This window comes from Peromyscus maniculatus, chromosome 9 (genome assembly GCF_049852395.1).
Source record: "Peromyscus maniculatus bairdii isolate BWxNUB_F1_BW_parent chromosome 9, HU_Pman_BW_mat_3.1, whole genome shotgun sequence".
NCBI classification, from domain to species: domain Eukaryota; kingdom Metazoa; phylum Chordata; class Mammalia; order Rodentia; family Cricetidae; genus Peromyscus; species Peromyscus maniculatus.
Window position 1 is genome coordinate 19,603,232 of NC_134860.1, and position 21,563 is coordinate 19,624,794.

The following is a 21,563-nucleotide window of genomic DNA, read 5'->3' on the forward strand; positions in this document are numbered from 1 at the left end:
ATAAAAAGCACCCATAACAAGTGTCCTAGTTAGCCTTAACTGTTAACTTGACAAAGCGTAGTCCTCTGAGAGGGAAGCCTAGAATTTAAAATTACTTAGATTAGACTAGCTTGTGGACAAGTTTATGATGATTGTCTAGATTCTGAATTGCTGCAGGAAGACCCAGTCCACTGTAAGTGGCATTATTCCTTGAAGGTTGCACCTGCATTACATAAGAAAGCTAAATATGACCAGCTGAGTGGTCAGGAGAATGACCCAGCACCCAATGTTTCTCCATGCTTTCTGTCTTGAGTTCTTTCCTTGACTTCACTTGATGGACTGCGATCTGGAAGGATAAACAAAATTAATTCTTTCCTCCTCTAAGTTACTTTTGGTCTTGGAGTTTGTCACTACAACAGAATGAAATGAGGTCAACAGGGTAGATAACATGGAAGAAAGAGTCAGTGAGCACCAAGGGACCCTGTCTGAAAATAAACAATTGGAGGAGAAAAAAATAGAAAGCAATGAAGGAAGCTCATGGCACTTAGAAGTGATACTAAAGTTTCTGGAGAAGGACTTTAGAAGCCCAAAGTGGCTGAAACTTGTTTAAAGAAATAATTACACAAGGCTTTCCAAATATGGAACCAAATACCCACATCAAAGTTCTTCAAGCAATTTTCACCCACCCAAATGGTACCAGCTTGTATTTAAGCTCTCACAGGCTGATGGTAAGAGAAGACTCTTGGGCTGGAGAGATGGTTCAGTGGTTAAGAGTATGTGCTATGCTTGCAGAGGATCCTGATTTGGTTTCCAGCACCTACATGTTGGCTTACAACCACCCCTAACTACAGTTCCAGGGAAACAAGTCCCCTGTTCTGCCCTCTACAGGCACTAGACACTCATACACATCAAAAATAAGTAAATAAAGAAGTCTTTAGAAAAGAGGACAGATTTCAAAACCACAAGAGAAAAGGAACTTAGGAAACAGATAGACATCTCAATTTTTCCAACACAAACTTCTCAGCCGAAACATCACAGGCCAACAAAGAGTGGTGGGAAACTTACACAGGACTGAAGGGACAGAAGTGTGAATGGAGAATGCTGCACCCAACACAAGGCAGTGCTTTAGAGAAGAAAATGATCACTTAACAGAAAAAAAATCAAAATCCACACCTGAAGCTGTAATGTCTACCAGATCAATTTTTACAAGAAGTGATAAAATGAGATCTTCCAATTGAAAGAAAGGATATCCATAAGAAAGAAGAACACATGGAAAGATATAAATCTTACTGCTAAAATTATACAAACAAATTCAGAAATTCCAATATTGTAAGCAAGATTACATGAAGCATATATTTGATATGAAGACTAAAAACAAAACTAAAAACTATGTTGTATGTTAAGTTATAGACAACATACAATAAATGCATATTAAGAAAAATAAAAACATAAGGACACAAAGATTATCATGTTTCTTTAGTTATCAAATCATAAATCTATTTATGTACTGCCTATATGTATTAATGTATCATATATTTCCACACAAAATTTTAAATGTTAAACTTAGCAATGAATAAAAATCAATAATTTTGTGTACAGAGTGTGTTTATTGAGTTCCTAATAATACCAAATAAAGAAAAATTCAAAATAAATTTAGCAAATATAACTGTATAGTTCTCTCTTTGAATGTTGCATAGTAATTGAAATGAATTTAGCAAATAGTAAATCTTAGAAGCATTAGTAATTTTTCACCTTTTTTAGCTTGATTATTTGATTTGATTTTCAACACTAAATATTTTCATGTTTTTTTTTAAGATTTCATTTCAACTTCCTAAAAAAAAAAGCTTTATTATATTTTTTAAGCTTCATTTTGTTAACACATTTAGAAATGTGAGGAACAACACCAAAATATCTTCCAGTCTGCATATGGGCTTTTAACAGATCTGATGCCCTGCTAAATTTGAAGATCAGTTTAAGAGGTTCTTATCATGAATTCCCCCACAGTTGTGTTTTACAGATACCAGTCTCTTCAAAGTGTTGACCTTAACATTTCTAGCTGTGAGGTCTCTAGCAAAACCTTCACTCTCTCTGGCTACTCCTACATGGTTAAAACCAGGGAGGGCTACCAATGGCCTCCTCCCAGTGCTGTCAACTTCAATGAAATGTAGGGTTTCATCTTTACAGTAATTTTTAAAAACTATATTTTTTAACGTTAGGTTTAGACATAGTTTTTCGATACTTTTCTCATTTAAATGTCCCTCAACCACAGTGGATTTCAAGGCTTCAGCAATGGGGCAGGAGATTGCAGAATGTTACACTTGATTGACACCTCAGGATGAAGTTACTTACGCAATGTCTTAATGGTACAGGACTGAGCAGTGGGCAAGGGGAATGGGTAGCCACAAAATTATTTCATAACAAAGTTTTACAGATTTGTGGTTCTCCATATCTTTTTAAACACTATGGTAGTGTGTCGTTGACAGCTGTTAAAGGAGTCAGTTGTCTTTAAGAATGTTTTCCCTTGTTGGTCAACCATTGTCCAGTAGATGGTCCACACCCATGCATTCACTGGCAGCACTAGTTAGATTCGGTGAGTTATTTAAGAGACAGAGACCGAGAGAAATGAAGGAAGAGATGAAGTGGAGAGAATGTGGGATACTTTGGATATAGGAATTAGGAGGAATATGATCAAAATTCAAGTTACACAAAATACCCAATTAAAATACTATATCAAAATTGTCTTTTTGTTCATCCTGTTTTAGTGTGAGCTTTGAAGTATGTTTAAATTAAAAGGTATTTCAAGTAAATATTCCAGAAATAATGGAATCGGCAGAGAATCTGCTAAATACTGAATATTTGTCATAGAACTCAGTTCATATCATCTGTCATCAACCCGGCACATCTGTGCTCTACATTATCTGTTCCCAAATGCCACTGCTGAATATGGGAAGGCCATGGAATATTCAGGAAGCAATTTATAGTTCAATAGTCATCTGGGACAGAAATGGCAAAAGAGAGAACATCTGAGCTAAGTGAGAGAGCAGAGAAGAAAAACGTTCCAATAATGTATCCAATGCCCATCTCATAATCGAAGAAATGGGGTTGGTTAGGAAACAAGTGTCTCTGCATCCAGAGTGTGAGCCAAATCCAGTTCTGTGAGCAGAAATCATGGTCACTGCAATGTGTTTTTTAAAGAAAGCACAGTGAAATGCACATGCTGTGAATTCTTCAATATTTGTTGTTTTAAATACATTTTTATTTAATCTTTGAGTATTTCATACATGCATACAATGGGTTTTTATCAAATCAACCCCTAACTCACTATCCCCCTGATTCCTACCAGAAGCACTCGACCATGTCATCCTCCTAAACTCAGAAACTTATATTTTAACCCACTGAGTCTAATTAGTGTTGACTGTATGTGCATAGGTATAAGCCCATCCAATGGGTCATGAGCAATCTACCAGGAATCACATCCCAGGAGAAAATTGACTCCTCTTTGTAGTGGTATTGTGCTCACCAAAATATTGTGTACCTTAATAAACTTACCTGGGGTCAGAGAACAGACAAGCCACTAGTTAGTCAATGATAGCACACGCCTTTAATCCTAGCATTCCAGAGACAGAAATCCCTCTGGATCTCTGTGAGTTCAAGGCCACATTGGAAACAGCCAAGCATGGTGACACGCCTTTAATCCCAGAAAGCCAGCCTTTAATCCCAGGGAGTGGTGGTAGAAAACAGAAAGATATATAAGGCGTCAGGACCAGAAACTAGAGGCATTTGGCTGGTTAAGCATGTGGCCTGGTTAAGCTTTCAGGCTATGGAGCAACACAGTACAGCTGAGATTCATTCTGGATGAGGACTCAGAGGCTTCTAGTCTGAGGAAACAGGACCAGCTGAGGAACTGGTAAGGTGAGATAGCTATGGTTTGTTCTGTCTCTCTGACCTTCCAGTATTTACTCCAATAACCGGCCTCGGGTTCGATTTTATTAATAAGAACTTTTAAGATTCCTGCTACATCTGGCGACCTCTTGCAGAAGCAGCCATCAGTTGCCAATAGCTCCTCAGCTAGGGGTAAGGTTTCCTTAGCCTCTCCTCTATGAATGCTGGAATTGACTGGTTTTATAGAGTTCAAGTATTATGAAAGCAGCCACAGAATATTGAGTTCATGTAAGCAATATCCCAGTCATAATCACCCATTTTTTTTTCGTAAGCAGGCATTGCTATCCCATGTGAAGGAATCTGAAGGGAAATGCTATTTACATTGTTTACTGTGTCTAATTAGAGAACGGGAAGTTGATGATTCTTTTCTCAATTTAATTACATGTTAACCTGAGAATTCTCTTCTTTATATAAAGAAAAAAATCACACACTAGCATGAAAGAACAGGTTTGTAGGATGATTTTAATGGGGAGATGATTTTAATACAACTATTAATACTTTATTATTAAGTGCTCAAATTGGTAGGAAGATGATTAGGACTGTTCTCAGCAAATTCACTCTCTAAAATATTGTCCCAAACTCAACTTGGGTTCACATTATGGTGGCTTAATTAAGACAGTTGACTTAATGTATGTTGAAGTTAGAAAATGAGGCTTCACTAGGAATTTCAAAATGAGAAAGATTTCTGAATAATATAAAACTATTTCTTTCACAGGTCTTCTGTCTCTGCTTCAAGCTTTTCTCCTGGCATCTCAAAAAATAATAAATGCCTTCCTCGTGTCACAAGATAAAGGTTCCATACTGCATTATCACAGGAAAGACCAGGCTTGGGTCACTGGTCCACAGGAAAATATGTATTACTGTTGCCTCCCCACATGTTAACATGGAAAAAAAGGGTGTTCTGGTTAATTTGGTGGAAGCTATTAATACCAATAGTAATGACAGATATAATGAGATCTGCTGCCTGACTCAAAAATCTACAGCTCACATTATCAAACTGGAAAAGGTAAAGGCCAAAGAATTCACCACTAAGCCAAGTTATATGTGTACTGCTATGTTTCATGTAATAAATATAATTAAAATTGCCCTTCAAAAAGGGAAATCACAAATGTTTTAATATTTATTCTTATTTTCTGAGATACAACAAAAATATCCATCTTGACAGCACTTGTAATTTATAATCAATTCCTTAAATGACATTTGCAACATGTCATATACCATTGAAACATCCTACAAGCACTATAAATCTAATCCACAAAGTACTGTCAATGAGGTAGGTAATGTAGCTATCTCCAATTACAGGTGAGGCAAACTCAGACATGTAACTCAGCCTTGAACTCAACTCTAATGGATCTTGAGTCAGAATCCATAATGGAACAAGTAACAAGAACATGCTATAACTTATTATGTAAAATTGTAGGAGAAAGTAAATGGAAACTCTGCAAGAACCACACAGCCATTCTTAACTGAAATTGCCTCATTTCTTGCTTCAGTATAATTTTCCTAGCTACTATTTTTAACTGTCATCATGTAGCCTGGAAATATACCACAGTCATTTATTTAATTGAAGTCTATTAAAATAAGAGTGCTAAGTGCTAATCAACTCCATGTGCTTTTCAATTAGCTGGTAATCCATATCTATTTCTCAAGCTTGTGCTAATTAATTGACACTTTGAATGGACTGAACTATTTAAGATTATAATTTATGAAAATTAGCACACAAAATATAAAAACTCACAAAGTGATTAATTTTGCTTTCTCCCTCTATCTCCACCCTGCCCAAGGTCTCCTCCCCTTCTGCTGTCAGGTTGCAGAATACCTCATGGTACTAGGACCCTAGAATAAGGAAGACACATTCTTGAACCAGCCTGAACCCCTGAATCCACATGGAAGAAAGTTATCCATTTAACTTCCCCCCAAGGAGTAATAATTTGTATTGCATCCTTTCCTGGACATTTAGAATTGTTAAATTGTTTGCCATTGTTTTATTAATTCAAATTTATTAGGGCAATATATTGAACTCCTGGTTTTATTAATTATAACAATGGTTTAAAGTAGCAATCCAAATTTCAAAAAGTATCAGATAAGAGTACAGGCAGGATCACAGAGAAATCATGGAAGTAGAAAAGTCCTCAGAATAGACACTAGTTTTTGACCTGTGCATTCTATGTAGGGGAAATAATCAATTATTTTACCAAGAGATTTGTTGTTTCCTAAGACAAGGTTAGTAGAGCCACGGAGAGGAGCTTGAAGTAGAGATGGAAGACCCATGGGAAATGAAACAGTTTCCAATAGTTCCTGTACACAAAGCCTATGTTTCTGCATCAAAAGAACAGTACAGACTCTGCTACATGTTTTGAGCAGAGTTATTATGTGCATGGATGTGTCTATATACAAATGTATTCACATATATTTCAATATACTCAAATGTCTTGGGAGGGATATTTTCATTGAAAGATAAATTTATTTTGCTCATAGGTATTTGTTCTATTTCTTCTCTCCAGAGGCCTTGTAGTTCATAACTTTGAAACACTGGTTTCAAAAAGAAAAAAAAAATATAACAAAAAAGGCATTAGAAACCCTCTAGCTGTGCTTCTGGTGAATGAAGTATGGACATAGATGTAGGGAATGTCTTAACACAAAGCCAAACAAGCCTCTAGGCTTAGCAGAAAGCCCACAAACTACAGTCTCCTTGCAATAACAACACAAACCCTTCCCTAATATGCAAGAAACTGATAATTTTGGTGGTTAAAGAATGTCTACACTTTAACCATTGAAACCATTGTATCCTGTAGGATTCCATTTTTGCATGCTCAAACATTAAACTGAACCCATTATTACTATTGATCTATTTTTGTCTTCAGCTGTGTCTACATGTATCCTGGTTGCTTTTGTTGTTATTGTTTATTGTGGTTAACTTGACACAAGCTGGGGTTTTCTGAGAAGAGGGAACCACAATTAAGAAAGTGCCTCTATAAGACTGGCCTGTTAGCAAGCCTGTGGGGAATTTTCATAATTAGTGATTGATATGGAAAGGTCAAAACCTTTATGAGCAATGTCTCCCTAGGGCAGGTGGTCATGGGGTGTATAATAAAGCAGGACAAGCAAACCATGGGGAGTAAGCCAGTAGGCAGCATTCCTTCATGGCTTCTGCTTCAGTTCCTCCCTACAGGTTTCTTCATGGTTGAGTTCTTCCATTGAATTCCATCAACAATGGAGTGTGACCTGACAGTTGCAAGCTAAAATAAACCCTTTCCTTCCCAGGTCCCTTTGGATGGTGTTTTATAACAGCAATAAAAAACCTAAGAGAGACATTAGTACCAAGAACATTATTGTGACAGAGCTGACCATGTGTTTTGGGGAGGATTATGGTGGCATTTTAACTTTGGACTGGAAAAGCCAGGGAGTACTCAGAGCTCAGTTGGCTCTTCTATGGAGCGTGGAAGATAAGAGTATTGGAGTAATGCAGACAATGGAGGTCTGATATGTGAATTTGCAGATGGAAGTTTGAGAGTCCCCTAAAGGGTCTATGGCACTGTCTGTTATATTGTATTAAAATTCTATGTTTCTGGTCAGCTAGGGATGAAAAATCAGCTGTGATTAAGACACTGGTATCATTGAGACAAATCTTCTGGAAAGTGTTTTCTTATCATCAACACACAAACTTCTGTGGTCCAGTGGCAGCCAAGGTTATATTTCAGGCTCACAGTAAAAACCAAGTGATGCTGGTTTTAAAAGCATCAGAACGTCATGGAGATCACTATGTGTCATTGTCAAGGGACCTGAAGAGAGCTCAGAAGATACTACTAGTGAAGGTGCATCCAGTTGTAGCAAAAAACACTATTATTTGGGGGATGCCAGTACCATGGACCACACTTTGTCACACAGTAGTGGGTGTGAGTGAAGCAGGCATGAGCCTAGGTGACAATCTGGGTGTGCTGATAGAGAAACAGAGCCCTTTGAAAGATCATGTATGAATTACAGATTTCCAATGTTGAGCTTTTCACACTGTTGAATTTTAATTTTACCTTGATTTGATCTTAACTGTTCCCTGGCTCTTCTGTTTTGAAATAAGAAGTATATAACTTACTTTTATTTTACAGGAGTCTACACTTAAGAGACATTGGAATTTGAGAGAAGCTCTTTATATTTTAGAGAGGCTTTGAACTTTGCAAAAATATTTGGAAGTTTTAAAGAGACTAAACTTTTAACATCTTTGAATTTTAAAGACTGTGGGCTTTTTAAATTTTGAAATGCTTTATATTGTGTTATTGATATTAATATGAGATCCAGGAGATAAACAAAAAAGGATAGTTTATAGTTGAAAAGTGATATCATTATATATCAGGTTGACAGGGAATCAATTGTCTTTTATTTTTTTGTTAACTTTACATGGGCTACAGTTAATGGTGAAATGCCTCCATAAGATTGGCCTGTAGGCAAGTCTATGGAGTGCTTTCTTGATTAATGATGGATATAAAAGAGCTTAGCCCACTGTGTGTGGTTTCACCATTGTTAAGGTGGTCCTGGGATGTTTACAAAAGCAGAATGAGTAAGCCATGGGGAATAATCCAATAAGCAGCATTCCTTAAGGGCCTCCGCCTCAGTTCCTGCCCCAGTTTTCTACCATTTGAGTTCTTGTCTTGACTTCCCTCAGAGATGTAGTGTGACCTGAGAACTATAAGCAGAAATACACCCTTTTCTTCCCATATTGCTTTAGTCATGGTATGTATCACAGCAATATAATCCCCAGGTAAGACAATATGGTAGTGGTAATGATCTGTCAGACTTCTGATATTCTGATGTAGGAACTATTTATAAGGAATTGACCTATATCTGAGTATGAAACATATCTCTATTTCATATATACATACATATATATGCATATATATGGATATCTGAAGTAGCTGATACACCAACCACTAGAGCCATCTCATCTGTGTTTCTGAGGAAAATGCCCAGAAAAATTATCTAAGGCAAGATCAACTCATACTCAAGATTAACTACAAGGACATCAGGATAGCTTGCACGCAACCAATATCTGAGATCTTATGGAAACACCGATTACAACATCTAAGCTAATTCACAGCACTGTATTGGAACTTCTTTTTGATGGTAGAAATGATAATGGATGTGTCCTTTTAACCAACAATACGGGAAATAAAAATAGTAAGGGAGGGAAGAAAGGAGAGAGTTAAAATTTATTGGGTAAAATTACATTGTTTTCAGATTTATAGAGCTCCAAACAATCTATAATGGTGACACACTGAAGAGTTCAGGAAGCAACTCCTTATTTAGAGAGGTATAGTATAAGAATACAGGTCTTTATGATCAAAAGTCTTATATCTGGAAACTTGTTTTGTATATGTCTTTTTAGGTCATTTTAATGAGACACATTTAAATAGTTCAATGTCATTTCGCTTGGCAATTAACAGCAGCAGTTGGCAAACACAGATATAGAGCCGAAGGGATGATTTTAGGTTGCCTTAGATCCTGTGTCAAGAGTCCTGTTGTCTGCTCACCAGACACAGGTACTGCCTTCTAAGTGGTATTTAGAATCCTGACCCTGCGTACAGAGCTGTCTCCATGCTTACTCTCATCTGCCATCTGCTATTCTTCACTAATACTAACACATATTTGCCCTGATGTGTTTGCATTATTTGGAAAATGAACACTTACCAATTAAATTCAACAATAAAAATGGCCCAGTGGGTGTAATGAAGCAATAAAAGCAATATTCTTGCTAAGTGTCACCATCACAGTTTGAGATTCTAAATTGCTGCTGAGAAGCAATTTCGAAAACAATTACTTATGGGCAAATATATTAATAATATTCAAAGGCAGTCAAAGTTGAAAATCAAACCTATAAGAATGGAAGTCTTAATGTAAAACTGACATTCTGTCTATGCACAGGTACCAGACCTGGGTTTGTGTGTAGTAGTGTATTTTAATTACTTAAGATTTTAACCCCCTGAGGATAGCTGCATTTAAAAGCTATGGTAAACAGATGTCTTGTGGATAATTTTTTCTTGGTTTCTTTTAAATCCATATGTTAGTCAACTTAATTTGATTTTACAGAAGCAAGAAATTCTTTTTAAATTATCTAGAAGTAGTTCTTGGAAATACACTGTATGAAAGGATTTGCTGAGGCTACTCATCATATGGCGAGCAGCCAAAAGTATATAAAGCAGTTAGTAAGATCACAAGCCCTAATGGCCAGGGCTATTACAAAAGAAGGCATTTTAAGTAATATACAACAAATTCCCCAAAACCTTCTGAAATATTCTAGTACTGGAATAAAAGTAAATAATGAGTAACATCAACCTTTGTGGATCATCTTGTATTTCTCCAGCATTTCTTCACAATGATAACAAGCCTTGTTTTAAGCAGTCTTAGACATAAACTTTTGTCACTCTGTCCCAGATGGCTTTAAAATCTTGCGAGTTAGTTTATAAATTAAGGTGGTTTAAAATTATCCTCAGAAGCTGGAAAGATGGCTTTGTGGTTATGAGCACTTGATGTTCTTGCAAAAGACCCAAGCTTATTTCCTGACACCAATGTTGGGCGGCTCGTAACTATCTAGATAACTTCAGCTCAAGGATCAGATACCCTCTTCTGGCCTCTGTAGACAATTCATGTGCTATATACACATAGACATACAGACACATGTGCATACATGCACATGTACACACACAAAAAAAACTATTATGGCAATTCATAAAAAATGCTTTATGAATTTTAAATTTTCAGATCTTCTCAAAATACAAGGTTTCCTTCCTTGGATTCAATCTTTCATAGTAGTTGTCTATCAGTGTGGTGGTTTGTATGAAAATAGCCCCATAGACTAACAGGGAGTGGCATTATCAGAGGTGTGGCCTTTGTGAAGTAAATATAGCCTTGGTGGAAGAAGTGTGCCACAGGGGTGAGCTTTGATGTTTTAGAAGCTCAAGCCAGGCCCTGTGTCACACTCTCTCTCTTCTGGATGTCTGCCAATCCAGATGTAGAATTTTCAGCCACTTTTCCAGCGTCCTGTCTGTGTACCACCATGCTTCCCACAATGACAATAATGGAAGAAACCTCTGAACCTATACATCAGTCCCAAATAAATGTTTTCCTTGTAAGAGTTGCTGTGGTCATGTTGTTACTCCACAGCAATAAAACCCTGACTAAGACAATCAGATATGTCTGACCTTAAAGAAATTGGCAGTAATCATTTTAGTTGTTGATTTAACAGTGAATTACACTTAATGCCGTACTCCACTTTTCTTTACAAACACAGTGAGTTGCTTGAGATATCACCATTTAAGTTAATCATTATTGGCCTAGTTAAATACGCATATGTAGGATTCTTAATGACATGTTAAGAACGTTTGGTGTAATAAACAATCAGAGATATTTCTTGAATTTTATTATTTTATAGAATTCATTCAGGCCAAAGAACATAGACCACATGAATATGTTCTTTTATTTCAGCACTACTGTTTAGCCTTAAAACCGATGAAATCATTTTTTAAATAAATAAGAAAAACTAAAAATTATTTATTTTGAAAATCAGTATGCTTAAAATAAAAGATGGCATTAAAAAGATTTCAGTGAATCCCTAAAATGATATAGACACTTTCAATTGAGGCACTTAAAATATTATATATGCTGAGAAACACAAAAGAAAGTGCTGATTTTTTTATTACTGATATTTTATAGAATAACCCTAAAGTGTCTAAATCTGAAAGAAATCAGTAGGGATTTCCAGCTCCATCTGCTAATGAAGAAACTTCCCCAGTCCATTATTTGTAGAACATGGTATGAAGATAATATGATCAAAATGCAATTGCCTCTTCCCAGCTACCATAAAATACCTTCACCCCATGTGATTCTCCATCACAATGCAATGTTTCAACTGAGTCTGTCAATCACAAAGCCCTGTCCCTGACCTGGACCCTGGCTAGGGACATGACTCTAATGTAGGACTAAAGGGCCTATACAATATACAGTGTTCTAACTGACGCTCCTATGCCCTGATTTGGTTGCCAATCTCTAGATTGCAAGCTATGAGGCAATGGTGGGGTTGCAATCTCAAGGGCCACCACTTCTCACAATGCGAAGATATCCTAGTGTAGGAAGGAATCTCCAACAGTGTTCCAACATTTCTCAACTAGTATCTTCATCTTCTTATGCAGGTTGCTGTATGGTATTCCTCAACAATGAATAGGATACTATCAGCCAAATAGTGTTGATAATGATGCCGTGACTCCTGAGGCTAGGTCATGAGACTATCAATTCTGAGGCAAACCAGCAGCCACACTAGAGTTGGGGGTACTTGAGCAAGCCTAGATGTGCAAACCACTTTGCAAGTGGATCTTTTTATTTTAGTCAGTTCATTTATGTCCCCCGTGCATCCAGGACTCTAAGAAGATGCACGTAGAATCTGGATCTCTGAAACTGAAATAACTGCCATTTAGAGATATCCTAATGAACCAGCCCTGTGGTAATGGCTGAAGAGTTTCCTCTATTTTTTCACCCATTTTTCCAGATGTTTACATTTTTACCATTAAACTATACTAAATGTGCAAATGACTTGACAATTCCCAAAACTGTATTTTATACACCATTGAATGTAACATCGTTGTCCAAGTTCCTTCCTCCATGACTCTATAATCCATTTCTACACATTTTGGTCAGGTACAGTCTCAGACAGGGCAGGAGTGACTGTTTTCATTACTCCCCATTCAGAGAGAACTATCTGTTATCTGATTTTAATTCTGATTGTTAAGATAGTCACATTAATATGCATATTACTTAATATATACTTTCTACCTCACCCACATTCAAGAAGCCTCTTATGTCATGTCATGTCTACCTTCTACATTTCCTCCAAGGCAACATTAACTATTCAGTCACTTTGTTTATTTAAAATTTTAACCAAAGCCTAACTCAAGCTTTTCATGATTAATTCTTTATGAATTAAAAATTGATTCTTCTTCCCAATTAATCATGAAATTTTGAGAGCAATCATTCAAGATTAGTCCCTTTTTTGTATATTATTTTTTCTACTATAAGGTAAGACAGTAGTATATCAATTTTGACTTTAAAAAATCATTAAAATTTTGGTTAACCCAATTACACTGTACTACATTTCTTAAAATTATTATGTAACATATTAAAAGTTACTACACAGGGAACCTGAGATGTGTAAGGACAAATTAGTTTGAAAAATCTGAATAAAACAAGGTCAGATAGAACTATTTACTGTTGGGTATCTTAAAATACTTAACTTGTAGGTTTTAATTGTTACTCAGAAATAAAGAATATAAAATGCAGGCCCTATTTGATAAAAATAGAAATATTTGATTCAAATAGGAAAATCCTCCTCCCACAGGACAATATGTGTATAAAAAGTATACATGTAAAAAGTGTTTGATATCATGAGCCATTAGCGAAGTGCAATTGAAATTGTGATGTGATTTGTATAACATCAGTGAGAGTGAGAATGGCTGGAATTTGAAATAAAACACCAACAATGTTAAGTACTCATGGTGATGTGCAGCAATTGGAGTTTATCCATTGCTGATAGGAATATAAAATTACATACTATATTTGGAAAACAGTTTGCAGGTTCTTATAAAATCAAGTATTGCCTTACAATCACACAGCTCCTGGGTACTTATTTCAGATGAATAAAAACCTATATTCATGCAAAAACTTGTTCATGAATGTTTTTGCAGCCTGTATTTATAATCAGCCAAAATTGGGGAAATATCAAGTATACCTCAACAGGTGAACAGATATGTGAATATGGTAGCCGTCTCAGAAAATAAGAAATCAACTGAGGCTCAGCAACTTGGAAGGATCCCAAGAACATTTCCTGAGTTCAAGCTGCTGCTAAAGGGTACACTCCTCTGTTTGGTTCTATTTATATTACACTCCGGAAGTGTCACAAAACTAGCCACTTCACCGGCTCTGACAGCAAGTGACAGCTGCTATCACTCTGTACCAATGGCAGCGTCTAGGCTGGATTGACAGGGGAGAGCTGCATCTGTCCTATTTCTGGCACAGAGCATTTGGCAATGTTGTTCAGGCCTGACTCTTTAACCCTGGTCCAGGCACGTGGCTGAGGTTGCAGTATGTTGGGTAATGGTGTATTTGCCATAAACTAACCTTAGGAAGACAGGACATTGCCCTCCATGTCTTCATCAGCATTGCAAAGCTTCAGTCCCTGAGATATGAAACTGGAAACACTGTGGGAGACAGAGATGCTGCCAAACATTGGGATAAATCTTGTGTGGTTGGCGTTTCCTGTTCAAGGAGCCTCCTATCTCATGCAGCCTCAACTCTGGTTGGTTAGATGTGTGCTTGAAGGGTCTTTTCTGACTCTAGCATTTCTTTTCACTCTCTAACTGGTTTTTTTTTTTAAATAAAGATTTCAAACTTTGAAGAAGCCATTTTAAAAATTTCTTCCTAAATGGATTATACTTCTGATGGCACAAACAGTTATCCTTTCCAACTCCAGTTCATACAAGACTTTTTATTTCTGTATTTTCTAATAAATATTTTAGAATTTCATGCATTATATTTGCCATCTTTCTTAGTGACTGTTCTATTACTATGAAGAGACATCATGACCAAGGTAACTCTTACAAAAGAAGGCATTTGATTGGGAACTTGTTGAGAGCTTAGAGGGTTAGTCCATCATCATTATGACAGAGAGTTTGATGGCAGGCAGGCAACCATGGTGCTAGAAAAGTAGCTGAGAGCTACATTCTCATTCACAGGAATCAGGAAAGACAGAGAGAGTGGGAAAGTGAGGGAGCAAGCAAGAAAGACTGGGCTTGGCAATGGTTTTTGAAACCTGCAAGACCACCCTGAGCATGTATCTCCTCCACCAAATACATGTCTCCTAATCTTTCACAGACAGTTCATCAACTGAGGAATATACATGCAAATATATGAGTGTATGGGGGTCATTTTCATTAAAATCACCACATTTCACTCCTTGGTCCCCATAGACTTACAGCAATGTCATAGTGTAAAATGTATTTAACCCACTTTCAAAAGTCCCCATAGCCTATCACAGTTTCAGCACTGTTTCTTCTGAGACTCAAGGCAATTTCATAATTGTAACCCTTTGTACAATCAAAATGAAATGCAGATCATATATGTCTAACATACGGAATATGCACTCATTCCAAATGGGAGGAAAGGGAGCACAGTGAGGAAATACTGGGCCAAGGCAAGACTGAAAACAAGCTGAGCTTACTCCAAACTCTGAGGCTCCACATCTGATGCCAAAGTGCTGCTCAGATCTCCAACTTCTTTCAGCTTTGTTGACTGCAACACACTTCTCTCTCTTGGGTTGATTCCACACCCTACTGACAGCTCTTCTTCTTGCCAGGTATTCCAGGGCTCTGGCATCTCCAATATTTTAGGATAACCAATGCAATCTAGGCTTCACCTTCATAGTTTCATGCAATGACCTCTTTGAGCCTCCAGGCAGAGACTGCTCTACCAAACACCTGGTCTCAGCACCTTTCCTTAACCATGGAGAAAGATTTCACAACTCCCATCCTGTATCTATATTGGCTATAAATTCAGAACCAAATGACAGAAGCTCCAAGTTTTTCTACTTGCTTGGTCTGGCCCCAAGCCCTTTCCTGTTATTAGATTTGCATAGTTTTCTGTTCTTTCTTTTGTTGTTTAGGCCTAGGAAATCCCTCAGGCTACAGGAATAGCTGGGTGGGGTCTTGCCCTGAGGGTACCACTCCCTTTATTCCATTTAGTATCAGGCTTTTTTTTTTTCAACTTTTTGTTTTCTTGAGCACAAGGCTTGGCTCCAACATTACATTTTGTAGTATGGTGTTCCTTTTCTCCTCTAACTGTGCATTTTGTATTTCTCTTTGTCCTCCTCACTCCTTTTTATTGTAGATATGCATGAATGTGATCACTAATCACCACATGACACAGGCGATACTAGGCTGTTTTAAAATCTTCTCTGCCAGTTAATCCAAAACTCAGTTTAGTCTATGGATGATTATTCAAACAAGGTCAGAATGCAGCTACAGTCTAAAATACCACAAGAATGGTCTGTAGCCCAGCTACTAATATTAATGTGTTCCTTTCTGAAGCTTTTTGAACCAAACCTCCATAATTCAAATCACTATGAACACTATTGTCTTCTGTGATCCTTCTAGAATGGCCAGTTAAGCCCCACTTAAAGCATTCAACCAGTTATCTAGTGTAAGGTTCCAAAGTCTTCCATATTACTTCAAATAACAGAATTGTCAGGCCTGTCACAGCAACACCTCAGTCCCTGGTACTTCTGTCTTAGTCACTGTTCTATTGTAAAGAAGTGTTATGACAAAGACAGCTCTTATAAAAGAAAGCACTTAACTGGGGGCTGGCTTACAGCTTTAGAAGACTGTCCATCATCATCATGGCTAGGAACATGGCAGTAGGCAGGCATGATGCTGGGGGAATAGCTGAAAGCAATATTCTGATTCATAGGCAGCAAGCAGAGAGAAACACACACACACTGGGCCTTTCATGAGCTTCAGAAACCTCAAAACACACCTCCAATAACACATCTCTTCCAGCAAGAACACACCTCAGGTTAACCTCTGCCTTACTATTTTATGTGACCTGGGTCTGCTGGGAGAAGAACTTCCATATTTACTTTTTGTGGAAATAGTTTAACTGTACTTGGCTTTCTTTTTCAAAAGTTGTAGATAAAAATCTACTTGACCATGTACTTTTTTATTACCCACCTTGTAAATTCTACCTCCATTGTCATGTTAAAAACAAAACAACTATGGTGTTCTTAGTTTATTTTCTTGTAACTGTTATTCTAATGTTTTAAAGATTTCTCATTTATCTCTCATATTTTTAAAGATGTACAACATGGTTTCCATTCAGCCTTTTTCATTTTGAGTTGAAATTCTTGATCAGTAGTTGATAAACAATGGATAGTATTCCTTGGCTTTTAAAACATTTTTTACTGTAGACTCTCTCTTCCCTACTTCTGGGATATAATTACACATGTGCTAAAGTTTTCCAAGGCAAATCATGTCTCCAACTTTATCTTTTGCATTTCACTTTTTTGTTTCAGTTCAGCCATCTCAATGAATACTCATTTTAGTGCTACAAATTGATATTGACTTAGTTTTGCATCCCAGTGATTTTTTTCTGAAATGCTATGCCATATCCTTTAGTTTTCAACATATTATTATTTAATATCTCTACTGTCTGAGCACAAACTTATGTTTCTCTTATTTTTTTCTAATGTGCTTGAATTTCATATTGAATTTGAAAATTACACATAAAAATTGCTGACAGTGTACAAAAGATATGGGGTTTTGTTTTTTGTTTTTCCAGTGTGAATGCATAACTTTTCTTCTGGGCTTCAACTGGAACTTGGAAATCTCCCTTAGTTCTTCAGATAGCACCCATGTCTGTCTCAAATGCTCTCACAGAACCTCGGGCTCTGTGTGCCCATATCTGCTCTGTCTCTGAGACTCATGACCCTGAATTAGGACTAGAAAATGGCCTGACAAACAAAATGGAGTCAAATTATCCACCTAATTTCCTTTTTCTGACACCTTGCCACCAAAATATCATCTTCCTTAACACTTGTCCAACTTCACACACTTCTATTGCTAGTCTATCTAATTTTCATAGCTATATTTGGAGGAAGGGTTAGATTGAGACACATTATCCTGCTACAGGTAGAATGGACTTCTCATTCTGTCTCTTCTCTGTACACACAAGTGTATAACACACACACACACACACACACACACACACACATATATATATATATATATATAATTGCATATATTGTTTTTCTCCAAATACACACTTGTGATTTCTATAAAACTCATGTGGAGAGCTACCTGGTGATACCAGTCTGTAATCACAATTTTGAGACTGAAGCAGAAAGATCTCAGATCTCAAGTTCAAGGTCTTCTTTGCCTACAAGATGAGATCAATTTCAATCTTTTTCTTTTTTTTTTTTTTTTTTTTTTTTTTTGGTTTTTCGAGACAGGGTTTCTCTGTGTAGCTTTGCGCCTTTCCTGGAACTCACTTGGTAGCCCAGGCTGGCCTCGAACTCACAGAGATCAGCCTGTCTCTGCCTCCCGAGTGCTGGGATTAAAGGCATGTGCCACCAACGCCCGGCTCCAATTTCAATCTTATTAACACAATGAGACCCTGTCTTAAAATAAAGTTTGTATAAAAGGAGTTATGGATATATTCATTGTTAGCGTGCTCACCTATCATGCTCAAGATCTTATGTTCAGTCTCTTGTACTGTTAGATGACTAATAAATAGGTACATTTATAAAGCAAAGTCAAGAATTTCAATAGTCCAGGTTAAAAGGCTGGCAATCAGACAAAAATGCTACATAGAACCATAAAGACATAAAAATGTTTAAAAAGCAAAATGGATAAAGAATCCCTAACAATAACATTTTCCAGGTTCACCTAGTGAATTCAAAAGCTGGAGCAAGGGGAATATCCTTATAATCCAAGCATTTGGAAGACTGAGGAAGAGGAATGGAGTTCTAGGTCAAGGCTATATAGAAAGACTCTGTCTCAAGAAAAATACAAAGAATTGAAAGGAAAAGGAAAAGCAACGTAAAAGTTAAGGGACGGACAATAATAGGCCATCCATAACCATGAGGCAAGGGCACCAGGAGAACAGCTACAGCTCTGCCCCAGGACACTTGCACTGGGCAGGCAGATATCAACCACAAGTCTCCCAGTGCCCTGAGATGGCTGGGCACTATTATGGTGTCTGAGTATACAGTGGGGAAATGGGAGAGAGAGAGGCAGAAAGGTTCGTGTGCTGGAGAGGGAGGCAGATATGAAGAACAGAGGGCAGTGGGGAACTGGCCTGACATGGCTGACATGGGTAGCCTGCCTGTCACCCAGGACCATAGTGATGTCTGGGTCTGGGCTGCTGCCAAAGGCCATGTCTGGGTCTGTGGCCCTGATGCAGCCATGGTTGTCTGTGTTTCCTGTTTACCGAGGGTCCAGAGGATGGGCCACCACTTGTCACCATGCCAGTGATGTGCCCCCATAGGGGTCATGCCTATCTAAGAGGCCTGGGCTGCCACTAGGTCCATGGTGACATCTGGGCCTAGACTGCAGCTGAGGGCCATGTCTGGGTCCATGGTCTTGCCACAGCAGGGCTGTGTTGATATCCGTGGCTGCTGTTGCCAGTGATGGCAGTGCAGAGGTCCATAATCTGGGCTGACACCTGATGGCATGTTGGTGTTTGAGGTCATGCAGCTGCTAAGGCCATACAGATCTGGGTGGCCTGTGCTGCCACCCAGGGCCTTGGTGATGTCCGGACCTGAACTGGGGTTGAGGGCCATGTCTGGTTTCGTGGTCCTACTGCAGCCTGGGTCTGTATTGATACCCATGACCTATATTGCCACCAAAGTTCACACAGATTACCAGAACATGGGCTATCACCTGTGAATGGGTTGGTGTCTGAGGGCTGTGCCACTACAAGGGCCATACAGACCTGAATGACATTCGCTGCCAACTAGAGCTATGGTGTCATATGGGCTGAGCTGCAGTTGGGGCCATGTCAGGGACGATGGCCTGGCCACAGCTAGGGTCTGTGTTGACATCTGGAACTCCAGTTGTATCAAGAACTATGTGTATCCCTGGGATCTGGACCACCACCTGGGGCCATGTTGGTGTTCAAAAGGTTATGCAGCCTCTGGATAAGTGCCCATCTGAGGGATCTGCACTGCCAGTGGGGCCAGGCTGTCGACCAAGACCATGTCTGGGTCTCTTGTCCAACCACAGTCAGGGTCTGTGTTGATATCCATGGCTCATATTGCCACCAAGGGCTACACAGACATCTGGGGGCTGGGACACCACCTAGGGCCAAGTTAGCATCTGAGGGCTGTGCTACTGCTGGGACCATATAGATCTGAGCCAGCTGGGGCCATGGTGTTGTCTTGGCCTGGGCTTCCGTCGAAGGCATGTTTGGGTTCATGGCCCTGCCACAGCCTCAGTCTGTGCTGATGTCCATGATTCATGTTACCACTGAAAATAGTGAGGATAGGCCTGCAGAGTTGACCCTGTCCTTCACTGGCTGTAGCACTAGGGAGAACTGGCCCTGGCCCTCATCAACTGCTGCCCTCAGGAGAGCAGGCCCTGTACCTCTCCTGGGCACCTCAGTAGAGCTGATCCTGTTGGTGGGTTGTGGGAGAGCTAGCCCCACAATCGGTCTGTCATGCAGTGATGTGGGCAATAAAGAGACGCCCTCTCACCCCTTGCCACCTACTGCAGGCAGAGAAGCTGGTCCTGGAGTCATAAGAGTGGGAGAGCTGCCCCTGCCCCTCACTGCCTGCAGCACTAAGGAAAGTGGTCCTTGCACCTCTCCAGGGCACATAATAGAGCTGACCGTGTTGATGGGGGCACAGGAGATACGGCCCCATCCATGTGTATGGAAGATCTGGCCCCACCCCTCATCTGCCATATAGTAGAGTGGGAAGGCAAAATGCCCTCCCCCATCCCTGGCTACCTGGGGCAGGTGGGAGAGCTGGCCCTTAGGTCATGAGAGTGGGAGAGCAGGCCGTGTACCTTGCCTGGACAAAATAGTAGTACTGACCCTGATGGTGTGGGAATAGGAAAGCTGACCTCCCCTCACATCTGCCATATGGTAGCATGGATGAGAGAGAGATGACCTCCCTTTCTCACCTCTTGTCAGCTGCAACAGGCAGGAGAGCTGGCCCTGCATCTTACCAACTGCAGCTCTCAGGAGAGTGAGCCCTGTACCTACTCTTGGGCAAAACAGTAGAACTGGCCCTGGTGGTGTGGGTGTGGGTGAGCAGGCCCAGAGAACTGGCCCTGCTCCTTGCTGCCTGCTGCAGTAGATGGAGAGCTCATCCTGGTGGTGATGATGAGGGAAAGGTGGCAGGCTGACCAACCCAGCTACCACCCAGACCCAGAAACAGGACTATGAGTTGGCCCATGAAACATCCACTTCATCTATGGACTGCTGGAATATATGAAGGAGTCGGACCTGCAGATCCAAAGCCACAGGATCTCCATGACACAAGGCAACAGAGTATCCAATAGGAGTCCCAGTGAGGGCCTAGTATTAAGACCTTGAACCAGAGCAATGATTCATTGCAATGAAGACTTACAAGTACAGATGTATAGACTGAAGGTTATACTGTGTGAGTCACTGGATCACACTATAGCTTCTATGCCAAAACTTTGTTTTTCCTTTAAAAGTTATTTTATTTTGGGGGGGAAGTTGCAAGGACAGAGGGCAGATCTGAAGGGACAGGGGGACGCATGGGATCGTGATACATGATTTGAAATGCACAAAGAATCAATAAAAAATTTTTTAAAGAAAGGACAATAATACTCTCAATATAAATAACGACTGGAATTTTCATCACAGCCATTAAAGCTTGATTTGTGAAAGACTATTCAAGGAGCTTCAGGATAATTAATGAATTGGTGGCTCCCATACTTTGTGAGAGAATGCTAAGTCATTTATACATAGGAGAGAATTGATGAGTGCTTGTTTATGTAAATAAGCATTCAGGAAATAGAAAAGAGATAAGTTATATTTCCTTCTCTTGTTATGCTACAGTGTCTGCAAAAGCAAGGATATATAAT